This window comes from Cyprinus carpio, unplaced genomic scaffold (genome assembly GCF_018340385.1).
Source record: "Cyprinus carpio isolate SPL01 unplaced genomic scaffold, ASM1834038v1 S000006762, whole genome shotgun sequence".
Classification (NCBI taxonomy): domain Eukaryota; kingdom Metazoa; phylum Chordata; class Actinopteri; order Cypriniformes; family Cyprinidae; genus Cyprinus; species Cyprinus carpio.
The window spans coordinates 1-15,500 of record NW_024879359.1 but is presented as its reverse complement, the minus strand read 5'-3'; the positions used below and the strand labels follow the sequence as shown (position 1 = coordinate 15,500).

The following is a 15,500-nucleotide window of genomic DNA, read 5'->3' as shown; positions in this document are numbered from 1 at the left end:
TGTCAGAGAAAAGGTCGTACTGTCAATGCTAAGCGGCCCACATTATATAGAGCATGTTATTAATGTTCTCAGACTGCCAACTTTCACATCAGCAGACTTTTTTTGTTATGTGTACTATGTGCATATGTGGTTCAAACTAGTGAAATTGTTTTCAGTTAAAAAGCTTTTTTTTTTTTCCCCCATTATTTATATTTTGCCCTTCTGAGATTTTGGGGAAAAAAAATTGCCCCCCAAATTTTTAACAAAAGAAAAAATTTTAAACTCAAAAAAGCACAAAAAAAGGGCCCTTCCCTGTGATTAGAGGAAAATTCAACGCTTCCCGGCCCCTTTTGGGTTTTGGTATTGAGTTTTTTGAAACGCCACGAGGCCCCCATGGTTCCTTTTTCGGGGGCCTTTTGTCATATTCTCTCTCTTTTTAAAACCCTTTTTTTATTGCCATCCTTCTGTGCAACAAAATTGAGTCTGTCATTTTTAATTTCTCATCTGACACAGTCAGGTTTTGGACATTGCTTTGGGTCGCCCAATCTGTTGTGCAAATACTCTTTGTCAGTCTAAATAATGTCACCAACTGGTTTGTCATGTGTTTTCTTTTTTGTATTTCCCTACCCTGTTCTTTCATTATACCTTTCTGATGGCAACAGATGTATTTTATAATATGCGGGGAGGGGGTGGGTGTATTTCCAAATCTGGGGCTTCCATTTTAGGCTATCTGACATCTTTCTGTCAGTGTATTTACCCTTTTTTTTTTTCCTTTTTTTTCCCTTTTTTTTTTTTAGATGCTCGTTTTTAAACTGCAAAACAGAGTATGAATTAAGGGAAAACCCAAAACATGAGTCTTCTTGAAAACTTTACCGGGTAAGGACAAAGAAAAAAAAGTGCAGGTCAAATTAATCAGCTGAATAAAATACAGGCAGCATTGTGCCTCCATTGCTCAAGATGACGGAAAACAAGCAGGCAGCCGATGATAAAGTGCATTTGATTTGACACTTAACAAGCTGATCAATAGCACAAAGAAAGCGGCAGATGGATAAAGGATGAGGAAAGGGGAAAGCTTATATTGTTATAATCGCTTTTTTCTTGTTCAATCATCACAGCTGGTGATTACAAAACCAAGACTTTTTTAAAGTGTATTATCCTGACTGATTGAAAAAAATGATCAAGAGATTCAAAAGATTTTAAAGGATGTGTTTACAGTGTGTACGCGTGTAAGTTGTAGCAGTTCAGCTTGTACTGCCTTACATTTCTAATATAAATAATGATTATGTTGTATATGTATTCCTGTAGCTACAGTAAAACAACGCAGACAGATTGTGGGATGTGTATTTGTCATCTGTTAGTGTTCGTACACAAAGTGACTCTCAAAGACGTTGTTGTTGTTCAAAATGATTTTGAATGGAAGTTAACAGCAGCCTTTCTCACAAAACAGAAAAACGCCTTGGTTACTTTGGGTATAACCCCGCTCCCCGGGAAAGGGGGAACGGAGACGCCCCCAAAGGGGTTTTCACCGGGCCCCCTCACCCCCAAAATGGTACAAAACGAAAACCAATGGAAAGCGAAAGTACCTTTTTCGGGGTTTGCATCGCGAAGCCCGCAAAGCCGGTATATAAGGGGCAACGCCAGCAACCGGGGGTTCCTTCGCTGAGGAGCCGAGCCAGTGACCCGGGCCCTTCAGCGAACAGCGATGTGGCAAAAGGGGGTCGAAACCCCCTCCCCCCCTTCAGGGGAACGAGGGGGCATACCAAAACCGACGCCCCCTTTAGTCGGCCGCCACGCCCAAAAAAGGGGCCCTACAAAAAGCCACATGGCTGTCTTTCCCGCCGACCCCAGGGGTGATAAAACACCCCGTCGCGGGGGGCCAGCACGAAAATGAGGGCCTATAGCTCAAAACAGAATACACTGGGAGCATATTCCAGCTGGATGTATGCTGGCAGGCCGCCTGCCCTGCAGGACTTATCAAGGCAGGTATCTACCAAGGCGTTGATACATAAGAACTCTGGGGTACCCAGCCCGCAGGGTGGAAGTTTCAACGACAGAGCTGGCAAGAGGGGTTTTCCAAGGGAAAGACACATGCTGCAGAGAGACTTACTGTGGAGATATTGCACGTGGATTGCCTCCAGAAGAGGGGGAAACACAACACATGGAGGGGGACCTAGTCCCCCCACAGGCTGACCAAAGGGGATGCACAAAGTGTTGGACATCAACAGTGCTTTGGGGGAACCCAGGTTCCTCACTCGAGGAACCCACCTGAGGGGAATAGCCAGACGATCCAGTCCTGCGGAGTGGAATGGCGCATAAAGCCCGGGTTGAACCCCCCCGAGCAGGTCCCATTGGCCCGGGAGGGGCGAAGCACCGGAGGACACGGGCTTTCCCGGCTAACGGAGATTATAAAAATCTCAATGTGTTTAGGTGTCACCCCGCCCGCAGCTCTACAGATGTTTTGCTACAGGCGGGCCATGCCAGGCCCCCGGAGGAAGCCACGCCCTTTTAGTGAGCTCTCACCCCAGGGGGCTGGCAGGTCTTACCCATAAACCAGGGCAATGGGATCCACTCATCCAGTGGGATAAACCCGCTTGGAGACAGCCTTTCCTCTGCTGGCCCCCGAACAAAAAAGAGCTGGTCTGAGGGCCCAACCGGCCCCGTCCACGGGCGCCGACGCACGGAACAGAGCGTAAAGGGGGCTCCTCCCGGGCGCTTGCAAGTTTACCACCCGATCCCTTGGGGTGGTGGAACTTTGGGACGATCGGCCGGGTCTCAAAAAGGAGAGTGCCGGCCCAATTCCCGGCACGCCCAATAAAATGCCTGGGCCCCACCCCCAAGGGGCCCAAAACCCCAGGAGCAGTTTCAAAGATAAAAAACTTTACTCTACTGAGAGCAAGGGGTTAAGGGGGGCCCCGCAGGCTGATAAACCACCAGGGCCCAAAAGGGGGGCTTGTGAGGGCTTGGGGGTTAAACCCCCTGCCCCCCGAACCTGATGACAGATCGCTCCCAAGAGACTTACCTTTAACAGGGTCATGGTGGCCGGGCCAAAGACTTAGGGGAAGGAGACAGCCCGCCCAACCCCTCCAGAAAGGGAAAACACGACCCAAACGGGGATTTCGGGCCCCACGGCCCCGGGAAAAACAAGGACCAAGAGGTTTCCCCTTTAAACAAAGGGTGCGGGGGCAGGCCAGCGGTGATGGTAGCTACCACCTGGGTGGCAATCCAAACCCCCCGGGACCCCAGAACCCACAATGGTTCCACAAACGACGGGGGCCGAGGGGGCCCGCCTCTGAGAAAGAAGGTCCTTTTTCAGAGGGAAAAGAGGCTGTCGGGGGGTAAAGTTCGGGGGGAAACCCGGGCCCGCCGGGGTCCGAAAACCCTGAGGGCCGTCCCCCGCCCCTGATCTTGCACAAGCCCGTGCAAGAAGGCTCACTGGGGAAAAGATATGCAGGGCCCCGCGCCCGCGGGGCCCGGGGGCGCCCTGCCAGGGTGCCCGGTCAGGGAAAAACAACCTGGGGAAATTTTTTGAGAGGCAAACAGGCTACCGAGCCCCCGGGGCCCAAATCGCTGAACCGACTGGGGGGGGGAAATTTTTCCCGGGGGAGACCGCCCGGGGGAAACTCGGGGGGCCGACGATTGAGCCGCCCGGGGGGGGAATGGACGAACCCCAGATTTTTGGGGTCCCCGAGGAGATGGGAGCGGATACGCGGGGGGAGGGACCCCCCCTGAGGTTGATGGCTAGGCCAGGTTTTCCGACGACCAGAACGGTTTTTCCTTCAGCAGGGCCCGAAGCTGCAGAGCGCGCATGCTAGAACCGAGGCAATTACATGCCACAAATCCCCGTCCAGGACCCGAGCAGCAGCCCGGAATGGCACCCCACCCCGGCAGAGGCATCGTGAAAAACAAATTTGGGGACCCCCCCGGCCCCCCCCGGGGAACGCCAGGTCGAGTGGGTCACGAGCGGCCCCCCGCGCCCATCTCGACTCGGTCGGAAGCCAGTGCTGAAGGGTCTCTATGGAGTAACCCGAGCGGTATGACCGGGGAGCCATATGCCCAGGAGCCCTGGGAAAAAGTTTCAGTGGAACCGCTTCTTGCCCCCCGAATTGTCTCAGGCAATTCAGCAGTGACCGCGCGCCGCCTGTAAGCGCCAACTGGCATACCCAGTCTATTTCCATACCGAGAAAAGAGATCCCCCGTACAGGGAGAGCTTGCTCTTTTCCCAGTTGACCTGAAGACCCAGTCGGCAGGTGTCTGGGGCACCAGATCCCCGTGCTCGCACAACCGTCTCGAGAGTGAGCCAGGATCAGCCAGTCCGAGGTAGTTGAGGATACGGACACCTTTTTTCTGAGAGGGGCCAGGCCCCTCCGCGACCTTCGTAAAGACGCGAGGAGACAGGGCCAACCCGATGGGGAGAACCACGATATGCCTGCCCTCGAAAACAAACCAAGAAACGGTCTGCCGAGGAAGAATGGAGACATGAAAGCACGCCGCCCTTCAGGTCGACGCTAAACCAATCCATCGGACAATGCATTCAAAAAGCGCTTAACGAGCATCTTGAACGGGAGTCTGTGCAGAGCTCGGTTCCAAGACACGCAAGTCCAGGATTGGTCGTAACCCACCTGTCTTCTTGGGTACTATGAAGTTAAGGGCTGTAAAAGCCGGACTTCATGTCGGCTGGAGGGACCGGCTCATCCCCTTTGCCAGCAGGGTCGCGACCTCCGCACGCATGACAAAGGGGGATCCTTGCCCACCACGCCGCCTGACACCCAACCTGGGGGACGGGCGCCGAATCCGATGAGCCAGCCGGAAGGCCTGGGGAGCTCAGCCAGGCTCCCCAGAAACCAACCGCGGGCGGGGACTCAGGGACCCACGGGGCAGCGGGGGGAGCAGACAGCCCCAGCATGGGGGGCAAAGGGCCCCCCACGGGGGGGGGGCGGGCACCGCCTGATTTCCGGGGCAGCAAAGAGGGAGAGAAGGGGGTGCCCGGCCGGCTTTGCATGGAAACGGGAAGGGGAGAGGAGAACAGAGCGGCGAGGGAAAAGGGCCCCCAACGCGCTCGGGGTTTAAACCCCCAGGTGAGGAAACAGCTCTTTAGTGAAGGGGGACCACCGGCCCCAGGGCCCCGGGGGAACAAAAGGGAAAAAGAGAACAAAGGGTTTTCCCCCCCCCCCTCCGGGGGGAAAGGGGGGTCCGACCACTCCGACGAAAACGTCCCAACCCCCCCCCCAGGGCCCCGCCGGGGCCCAGGGTTAGGGGAAGAGGGCGCCCCCGGGGCCTTCCCCGCGGCCGGGGAAGGCCCTTTCCACCAGTGGGGAGGCAGGCCCGGGGGACGCGCAGGTGGGGCGGGCGGCGGGGGGAAAACAGCGGGGGCCGGGCAGGGGGTTTTCAGGCCCCCGACCTTTTCCCCAGAGAATGGGGCAAAATTTCACCGAAGGGCCCGGAGGGCCCTCCCGGGGGACCGGAGTTGGAGGAGCTGACCCCGACTCCCCTCATATCTGCCAGGTTCAGCCATAGGTGGCGCCCTGGACCACCAGCGGACATCACCTGACCCCAAGGAGCGAGGACCTCGCCGGAGACAGGTCGGTAGCAGGCCCCCGCAAACCCCTGGCAGCACTGCCCGCAGCCGCCGGGGCAGCTTGGCCTGATAGACCTGAAGTGAGGCCATGGCATGCAAGGCAGAGGCGCCTGGCCGCAGCTCTGTAAGCTCGGCCACAAGAGTGGATGAGAACTACAGGCCTTGGAGGGCAGCTTGGGACCACCACGCCTGCCGAGGCGCTTCGTGGACACAGTTGCATCGCAACAGAACGCTCCACCGGGGAATCCCAGCATACCCCTTGCCGTCCCCACCACAGGGGAGTGAAGGCGGGGGAAAATACCAGAACGGCTTCGGCAGTTAGCGGCCTTCCATGAACTGGTTACTTCCTGTGCACTCCGAAGAAAGGAACCAGAGGGGGGGCTGCATCCGATGAGCAGCCCCCAGGAACCAATCATCCAGCCTCAGCCGGACAGGGCGGAGGATTCCACTCGTCCGATGCTCCTGCCCGGAAACACGGCCGCCAGCCGATCGACTCGACAACGCCGACTCCCGAGGGAGGCAACGCCGAACCCCTCATCTCCCGAGGGCTCGCCTCGCCTTGTGATGCGGCACATACACGGTCCTCTTTCGCTGAGCCCCTAATGAGATGTCAGGGGCCTGAGAGGGTCCAGCAAACTCATCCGGGAAAATCAACCGCCGCGGGCATGTGAGGGGGGGTGGTCCGAGAGGTTGGCTCCGTCGGGAAGCCCACACGTAACCCCTCAGATCACCCTGGCCACCAGCCGAAGTAGCCCTCTTACGAGAAGAGCTAGAACGGGGTGTGGCAGAGGGGACTCTATACCTTTTAAGGTAATCGGAGTCTCGATCTCAACGCCGAGATGGTCATGTCCCCGCAATGAGAACCATCCACAAACGCAGTCTCAGCGTGCTGAAAGCCCAAACACGTGACACAGTGATCATGGCCGTCACGAGGAGCATGTATCGACCGCACTCAGAAAAAGCACGGGGGAAATGACATCTTTAAAAAAACGAAATCGGCCCGTGATTCTTTTTTTGAAAGAATCTTGCTCTTCAGAGGTGTTGAAGCACTCAGGGGAACGCTGAGCCGCGAGAAACCCAGACTTAACCCTGAATCGGGCACAAAACCAGCTTGTAACAGCAAGCCAAAATTTTCGGCCCAAGGAAAGCTTGAATGCGAAATGCTCCCCTGTTCCTTATATACCCGCTTTGGGCGGAGTCAGATGCAAACCCGCAGACCAAGGTACTTTGGACCATTGGCCTGCTTTGTACCACTCAAGGTGATTGCTCGGCGAGATCCCATTCAAAAGTGACCACTGAAAAGGGGAAAAGTTTTTTAAGTTGTCAGGGAAAAATGCAGAAGCTAGAATGCTATGTTCTTAGACTGTCTATTGTTTACCAGTAAAAAATATCTTACTTTTTATTTAAAATACTTAAAAAAAAAAGATAAATGGTTATTTTAAACTTTTTTTTTTTTCTTCATTTAAAATTAATCCTTACATTTAAATTAAGGGGAAAAAGTTCTCGCAGCCAAAATTTAAAGGGGAAAAATTTTTTAATTGCTGTTTTAAACATGCAGACAAGGCAAATATGTATTAAACAAACAATAACAAACATACAATAATTAGAAAAACAAAACAACTTGTTTTAAACATTGTTCATTAGATTATGTACAACAAATCATTGCAAATCTTTAAAAATAATGAAAGCACATTATGGCATAATTCTAAACAATAACAACAGGAAAAAAAAAGAATAAAATTGGATTGTTCCAAGATCAGTTTATATTTAATAAAAATCTATAACTTATGATCAGATTCAGATCAGAAGATCAGATTTATCATAGTATTGCAAAACTCTCCAACAGTGAAGTACAGTACGTGATAGTTTGACAAAAACATTAAAACAATTTTCCTTGTTTGCAGGAATGCTGTCATCATTTCTCATGGACTGGTTTTACGATAGTTTCTCAAATGCATGGTGAAGTTGCGGAAGTCTTGTCTGATAAATTCTTCCGGAGCTGAAGACATATTTTCTGTTTGGAGATATTCTGGTGGTATTCATTTTACATTTATGACTGTTCACATTATGACTTTTCTTTACCTGTATAATCCACAAGCTCTTCAATCTGAGACTGTGATAAATATTCTACACTTGTAAGTTTCACTTCAGTCCCATCACTGATCAGTAAAACAACAACAACAACAACAACAACAACAACAAAAAAAAAAAAAAACTGATCAGTACTTGAATTTTTGTAAATTAGGGAAATTTAAAATAACAGAAAAAAAATCACGAATCTACACAAACCTACCAACTTATCGGGAAAAAGGGGGCGTTTGATGATCATCATGTCCAAGAAAGTGAAAAAGAAGACAGAGATCGTTTTGACCCAAAAAAATTTAAAATTTAAAATTTAAAATTGTACATTTTACATTTTAATTTAAAATTGTAAAAAAACAAACAAAAATTAAACAATATATTGTTTATTTTACTATTTTCGGCGCTTTGTGTAAAATGACCCCGTATTTATTTATTTCATTACAGAAGGTATATTTGCTCACCACTGTGTAACAGAAGAAAGCAAGGCAAACTGGCAAAGCAGCTCTCATCTGTCCACTGGCCAAAGTATTGTAAAGGGGCACAGCTGTGCAGGTTGAGATCCCAACCCGTCCCAGGGGACTTATACCATTATTCGGGGATTTTTGCAGCAACTTTTCAGTCCACGGAAGCCAATATGGAAGGAAGGGGTTGCTCTGGGTCTGACCATTGCCTGTTTCTTTGGGACAGACCGATCCATACAAAAATTAATGATAAAGTGTAAATATTCAGTATCTGTTGACGCCTGTTTCATTCCTCATACCAGCCAGGTCTGTGTATTTTTTCTCTGCAGTAGCTCTGAGCTTCCAGTCCAGGTCCTGTAATCATTTGCAACCGCCAAAACCTAGAGGGCTTTTTCCCTATTATTTGAAATTTGATAAATTAAAAAAATGAACATTTAAAAAAAAACAAAACAAAAAAAAAACATTAGCATCAGCTTGGGTCAGCAGAGAAAAAAGTATTTGATTAATTCTAGGTCATAGACTTTGTTTCCTCCTATGGTGCAAAAATCCTACTAATGATTTAGTCAAAAAAATTCCTTAGAGCCGCAATTCTTGATTCATAGTAGTTCAATACAATACATTACGTGTGTACACAATATGAGCATGGACATTTCAATTGTCTCTTAAAATTGACCCCCCAAAAACTTTTCAGGGGGTTTTTAAGTTTTTACCAAGAAAATTTTTAAAAACTTTTGGGGGCATTAACCATATAAAAAAGAAAAAAGTTTTGTGGGGGGCTGGAATTGGGCTTTTGCATCAAAAACAAACAAATACATGTAATAGTCACTGATGGGAGGGATTGATTAAAACAAGGATTAGAATGTAAATTCAAATGTCTTACCATCGTAGCAAACAAATGTATTCACATCTATGTCACAGGGTGCATCAAAACCAGTTTCCATAATAATTCATGTATACACACAGATTATTCTTCCCCCAGCTGTTGTCCGGTTCATGATACCAGTTCCTGAAATCTCTCTCTCTCCTTCCTGGATAGAAATCATTGGTCTTCCAGTGACCATCTCCAGCTGTTCACATCATCATACAGTCCAATCCAGGCTGAACCATTGTAACTCCCATTAACTGTGTTTAATCAGTCTGTTCATTTCCTCCATGTTCTCAATGGTGGCCAGATCAGTGTTATTCTGTCTGCAGTATCTCTGAGCTTCAGTCCAGGTCTTAGAACTCATTCACAAAGTGATACTGGACGCAGACGATGCTAATGCTGTGAATGGACAAAAAAAATGGAAATATAAAAATGTACATTTATGTGCTAATCTCTGCATCTTAAAGATTTCTGATCTGGGAGTAATGGATGAACAGTTTGTAAACAACACAGTTAGAATATGAACACATGGTAAATGGTTTTTAATTCAAGCAAAACAAAATTTATTTATTTTATTTATTTATTTATTTTACCACAAAAAGGTAATTACATTTGGAACTATATTACCAACATTGTTGTGTGTAGTGTTTATTGCACAGCACTGCTATTGATAGTTTAGTCTAATAAACATTCATATACTGTTTATATACAATATATAAATAGCTGAGAGTGAGTATCTGAAGCCAAACTCTTTCAGGATTTAGGATTTAGTCAGATCTGTAGCAAATGAAAGGTAATGCAGTGTTGCAGTTTTCATCTGTCCAGCTCCCAGAGTCACTAAATGACACTGCAGTGCAGTATTCACTGTTTCCAGCATTATCTGGTTGTCCTGTTCTCCAGTTACTAAATGAAGAATTGCTCTGATCTGACCAAGATCTGGTTCGGTACAGTCCAATCCTAAAACCTGAATTAGATGAAATTAATGACTGAACTCCTGTAGTTTTCTAGTCTCTGTTCCTGATACTGATGAGGTCTGTGTGATGTTCTCTGCAGTAACTCTGGAGCCTCAGTCCAGGTTTTGTTATGGTAAATAACCACATAATGTCCAGTAGCATTTGTTCTTCCCTGTGGGGAAACAATTTTAAATATGTTATATACATTGTGGAATCTTAAAAAACGTTTTTGTAATTAATTGTTTTGAAAGTCAACAGCTGTTCTCACCATCATAGCAAAACAAAGGGAAGTGTGTTTGCATGCAAAAGTTTTCATCCCATCTTCACCTTATGTATATGACATGTAAACACCACAGACTCTGTCCACCTGCTTTCACATTGCTGCTGAACAACAACCAGCTTTTAAAATCCTCCCTCTAACGCTGTACTTATCCAGAGACCATATCCAGCCTGTTCAGATCATCATACAACCAATCCAAGCGGAAAGCCATAGAAAGTCCTACGTAACTGTTTTAATGAGCCCTCTTCATTTCCTCCATGTTCTCAATGGTAGCCAGATCAATGTAATTCTGTCTGCAGTATCTCTGAGCTTCAGTCCAGGTTTTAGACTCAAACACCAAGTGATACTGACGGGTGCATGAAGATTTGGAGCAATTCCTATAAATTAAAATGAAATCACTATAAGGGGTCAATGTAGGGCTCACTTGTTTAAAACCAAATTAAATTTAATTTATATATTCAAATGCTTATATTTGAATGCTTTGGACAGTCACAGAAGCACAGCATCTTGTGCTACACAGAGAGTTTCAGTGTTGAGGGGAAAAATATCAATTGGTGACATGAAACACATCAACTGGACTGAGGTAGAGGCTGTTCTCATTCTTACCTTTATGATCTAAAAAATCAATTCAATCAAGACTTGGTAGTACAGTGAGCAATATATAAAATGAAGATGCACAATGCTAGAGCCGTTATGTAAACAGGTCATGCGCAGGGGTCTAGAACATTTAAATGGGGGACTTGGGGCACTAGGGTAAGGGCAGGGTAGCAGGCTGAGTGTGATCGCGAAATGACCAAAAATGAGCAGATAGATGGTACACTATTAAGAAGTGCTAACCTGCAAATATTATCTTAGGGTGCTACCTAAGATAACCTACCTCATCTAACCCTTAAATTTCATTTTATCACTGTAACCTAATGTACAGGTTAATTAGGTTAATATTTTTGGGTTGAATAAAATCAAATAAATTAGATGTTACCGCATGAGAAATTGTACATATTCAGTGAAAAAACACTTAAAGTTTTACTCAAATCAAATGAAAACACTTTCATCATCCTCATGACAGTACATGGCTGGTTTGGTCTTATATCAAAGGCTACAACACACACCCAGTTTTTGTTCTGTACTGGGTTATACAATCGAAACCTCTCATTATAACATATGGAGTGTATATGATGTAAATAATAAATTGATCACGCAGTGTAGAGAGATTCATTGGTCATAACAGAACTTTGTGAGATCGTGATGAACAAAGAGTGAAAGCTTTTTAAGGGAGCACACTTTGTGAGCTTTCTAGGCTATAATCCATTCAAAACGTATAACTTTTGTTTTTCAGCCACACACACAGCACTTAAGTCAAATAAATGAATAAAATAAATGACTAGAGAAGGCTGACTATAATCAGCTTGCTTCCATTTAGATAGATAAGCCTACTCGTCACATGAATTAAAAAAGCTCTTCTTGTCTTCAATGATGCAAGGACAAAGTTTGAGTGTGCACACGCAATATCTGAAACGAGTGCAGAGCCACCTGGGGTGGCCAACCTGATTTCAGTGATTTCTCCGGTGCCACCCCCGGCTCCCATGTAGACACGCCCCTGGTGGTGGTCTGTGTTCATCCAGTCAATGACACTGACAGCATGGATATGTGAATAAGCACATTAACCCAGTTCAGGGATGTGAAAACGTCCATTCATGGATACCCAGGATTAATAGTTAACCCCATGGTAAATTATGAGCAGTGTCTGTGAAACATTAAACAAGATAACCCAGGATTCCATTTACCCAGTCTTACAATGCTCTAGGTAAAACGACCAAATGAGGTCTAAAACTCAAAGTGAAAAAACAAAATAGTATAAATTAACTCACTGTTTGTAGCAAATGAAAGGCATGCTGAAATAAGCAGACCTCATCAATCCATCGGCCTGATTGGGTTGAATAATACAGCAGTACAATGTGGAATATTCCACTGGCCATAACCATTATCTGGTTGTTGTGGTGAATATGGAAATGGCTGGTCTCCAGTCTTTCATATTTGGTAATCTGACGGTCAGACCAAATCCTGTTTCTGTACAGTCCCTATCAGACTCCTCCACCTGCTGTCTCAAGGATCCTCTGGTTCTCAGTCTGATTTCTCACATTAACAAGATCTGTGTAATGATCTCTGCAGTATCTATGAGCCTCTGCCCAGTTTGTCCCATTATTAATTCTGATAAAACTCTGAATGGCATCACTCTACCTGTAATATAAATATGATAAATATATTTAAATATATATAAAGAAACAGACAATGGAATATGAGTAACACATCTCACAAACTAAATGTCTTTACCATCATAGCAAATGAATGGCAGCGTGTTGTCACATGATATATCAAACCAGTTCCCAGCATAATCCATGTAAACACACAATTGTTTTCCACCACTGTTGTCCGGTTCATGATACCAGTTCCTGAAATCTCTCTCTCCTTCCTGATAGAAATCATTGTCTTCCAGTGACCATCTCGAGCTGTTCACATCATCATACAGTCCAATCCAGGCTGAACCATTGTAACACCCATTAATGTGTTAATAAGTCTGTTCATTTCCTCCATGTTCTCAATGGTGGCCAGATCAGTGTAATTCTGTCTGCAGTATCTCTGAGCTTCAGTCCAGGTCATATTCTCAGACAGAAAGTGATATTGGCGGGAAGATATCAAAGATACAACTAAGGACAAAGTGTCAAATTTTAACAAATTTTTTTAGACAATATTGGTCAATAAGGGTGCTTTCACACTTGTCATGTTTTGGTTTTGATTAAAATGAACTCTGGTGTGATTTGTTCTTTTAGTACTGTTCATTTAAATGAATGTGAATGCTGCCATCTGAACCCTGGTATGCACCAAATAAGCGGACCAAGACTGCTAAAAAGATGGGTCTCAGTCCATTTCCAAACCAACTCTGTTGCAGTTCGAATTAAATATTAACACAACATGCACCAAATACTTCTAAACTAACTAAAAACAGGATGCGATATTCAAAATGTATCCAAATCAAAATGAGCAGAGGGCAAACGTGGAGCAACAAGGAGGTAAAATCTTTAGGTTCAGTGTTAAAAAATGTCAGTGTGAACATTAAGCAGACCAGGATCAAATGTGTTGTTTTTCTTTTTTTTTTTTGGTCTGGATCAAACAAATCAAGAGAACCAACTACTAGTGTGAATGCACCTTAAGACTGAACACAAAAACCAACACAAAGTGATATTGATGAGAAGATACCAAAAATGGGACTGTGGATAAAGTGGCCAGTATTAGTGTTATATAATAATATTGGCCATTAAGACAGATATCTACTTACCACTGTAGCAAAAGAAAGGTAATGCAGTGTTCTTGCAGTTTTCATCTGTCCAGCTCCCAGAGTCACTAAAGGACACTGCAGTGCAGTATTCACTGTTTCCAGCATTATCTGGCTGTACTATTCTCCAGTTACTGAATGATGAGTTTGCTCTGATCTGACCAAGATCTGGTTCTGTACAGTCCGATCCAAAAAAAAGTTATAATATGAAAATAATGATTGAAGTTTGAAGTTTTCAGTCTCATTCCTGGTACTGACGAGGTCTGTGTGATGTTCTCTGCAGTATCTCTGTGCTTCAGTCCAGTTTTTGTCCTGGTAGACAAACACATAACTAGCACTGGCATTCTGTCTTCCTGAAACATTTAAATACAGTTTTGAACTTTAGTGAGTGTTGATTATTTAAGAATAATTGTAATTGAATATAATTAATTGTTTTTCAGTGTCCTATATTATTAATGAAACTGCTTACCATCATAGCAGATAAAAGGATGATATTCGAAACAGTATGTCGTATACCATGTACCACTGTACATAATCATACACATACTTTGTCCTCCATAATTGTCTGGTCCTGGGTTATACCAGTTCCTAAAGTCTTTCTCTCCCACCTTGAAGAAATCACTATCCTCTAGAGTCCATTTCCAACTGTTCAGATCATCATAGAGTCCAATCCAGGCCAAATCAATGGAATCATCATTCACTGTGTCAATCAACTGGACTGTCTGTTGTTCATTTCCAATGGTGGCCAGATCAGTGTATTTATCTCTACAGTATCTCTGAGCTTCTGCCCAAGTCATGGATTCATTCACAAAGACATAATGATGAGGGACACTCAAGGCAAAGGTAATAAAACCTGTTTAAGAGGCATTTGTAGTCTTTAATATGATCACAAGAACATAATAAATTTAGACAATAGAATATAAATACTTTTACCAGCCCAACAAAAACCAAATCACGCATTTATAATAGACTTGTATTTAGTTAATGATAAAAAAAAATATATATATTGAAAATGATCGGCTTACCAGATAGTAGAATCAATGGAAACATAGCTGTTAAGAAACAATATGTACTTATATAGTGTAATGTAATAATAATAATACCTCTGTTCTGAGCATATTAATGCTTATTATGTTTATAAAACTAGTGCAAAATACTTTTTTATATAATTCCTCATTTAAAAGGTAGCCTTTGTATAACAGCATCTAGTAGATGAATATGTTTTAAAGTGTAATAACAACAATATTTAACATTCTTTAATATTTTATATAATTAAAAAAAATATGCTATGATTTATAGGATGGATTTAAAAAGGAATTCAGTAGTTTACCTTTGGATGTTCTTGGCTGGCAATTTCAGATTATGTGACCAACTTAGTATTTATAATGGTTTGCAAAGTAAAAGGGGTGGATCATTTCTTTTAAACACTCCTGACATCATGAGAGTTGGATCACAAAGCTTGCCTATCAAATGTACTCATTGTAAGTCTACATTAACAATTGTTAAATAGGCTTAGTGAATGTTCCATCCCAACTGGTTCAAACTACTTTTTTCTTCTTTTTTTTCACACACATTGCCTACATCAAGCTGTGTAAACTTCAGCACAGTGGTTGACTTTTATTGAATGGCCAAATGCATATAGCCCAGTGTGGGGGGAAAAGGGTCTCCATTATTGATCGTTCCCAAGGGCCGGTAGTAAAATTTAGAGACAATGCAAGGTAGTTAGACAATGCTGAATATACATACACTGGGTTTTTCCTGATTTCATATAAACACTATCTGATAATAACATCCAGTGAGACAGCTCACAGTTGATGAGACGTTTTTTATTGAATGAATAATATCTATTTATATATATATATTTCATATTTCAACTATAATTTCTAGTCTAAAAAGGGTCTAAATAGGTTTGTTAGACTCTGTTCCATGTTTTGTTTGTTTTGCTCCCTGTTACCCAGTTTCTGTCTCTCACGG

At 44.4% G+C, this 15,500-nt stretch overlaps 2 pseudogenes; both read right to left on the bottom strand.

Moving 5' to 3' along the window:
- Positions 1-3,013, bottom strand: part of LOC122144810 — a 17,853-nt pseudogene extending 14,840 nt beyond the window's left edge.
- Positions 3,014-3,933: 920 nt separating this feature from the next.
- Positions 3,934-14,379, bottom strand: LOC122144803 (annotated as a pseudogene).
- Positions 14,380-15,500: the final 1,121 nt, after the last annotated feature.